This window comes from Apteryx rowi, unplaced genomic scaffold (assembly GCF_003343035.1).
Source record: "Apteryx rowi isolate R43461 unplaced genomic scaffold, aptRow1 scaffold_41, whole genome shotgun sequence".
NCBI classification, from domain to species: Eukaryota; Metazoa; Chordata; class Aves; order Apterygiformes; family Apterygidae; genus Apteryx; species Apteryx rowi.
The window spans coordinates 4,065,668-4,066,730 of record NW_020450621.1 but is presented as its reverse complement, the minus strand read 5'-3'; positions in this window follow the sequence as shown (position 1 = coordinate 4,066,730).

Here is a 1,063-nt window from a genome sequence, read left to right as displayed (position 1 = left end):
GCGGAGCGGGAACCACGTGTGGCGCGGGGTGTGCGGGAAGGAAGGCGAGTCACGGCGCTGCCTCACCTCTGCCGGGGCCGGGCTGTGCCCCGGGGCTCGGGCTGCGGCTGGTACCGCGTTCCCGGCAATTTCTCCTCCTTCCCCTGCACGCAGAGCCTTTTTCACACCCTTCCCGAAAAGGATGGAAAAAAAGAGAGTTTGAGAACGATGTTCCTCAACTGAGTAAGGCTGTATCGTTGTTAGCAGGAAGTTCAGCTTACCAATACAATAGCATATTTGTTATATGCCACGGGAGGGAGGGGAAAACAGATGATAGCAGGGTAAGAAAGTGGACTGTGAAGGCATTGCCAACACCTGAACGCTTCACAGAATCGTTGAGGTTGGAAGGGACTTAGAAATCATCTGATCGAACCCCCCTGCTGCCGTGTTTCATTTTGTGCCCGTTGCCTGTTGTCCTGTCGCTGGGCACCACTGAAAAGAGCCCCATCTTCCTTACACCCTGCTATCAAATACGATACACATTGATATGATCCCCCCCGAGCCTTCTCTTCTCTTCATCTCTCAGCCTCTCCTCATACAAGAGATGCTCTAGTTCCTTAATCACCCTAGTAGCACTTCCCTGGACTCGCTCCAGTAGCTCCGTGTCTCTCTTGTACAGGTGAGCCCAGAACTGGACACAGGACTCCAGCTGTGGCCTCACCAGGGCTGAGTAGAGGGAAAGGATCACTTCCCTCGACCTGGAGGCAACACTATTCCTAATGCAGCCCAGGACACCATTGGCCTTCTTTGCCACAAGGGCACACTGCTGGCTCATTGTCAGCTTGTCCACCAGAACTCCCAGGTCCTTCTCTGAAAAGCTGCTTTCCAGCCGGTTGGCCCCCAGCGTGTAGTGGTGCATGGGATTTTTCTTCGCCAGGTGCAGGAATTTGCACTTCCCTTTGTTGAGCTTCATGAGGCTCCTGTCTGCCCATTTCTCCAATCTGTCAAGGTCCCTCTCAGTGACAGCACAACCCTCTGGTGTATCAGCCACTCCTCCCAGTTTTGTATCACCAACAAACTTGTG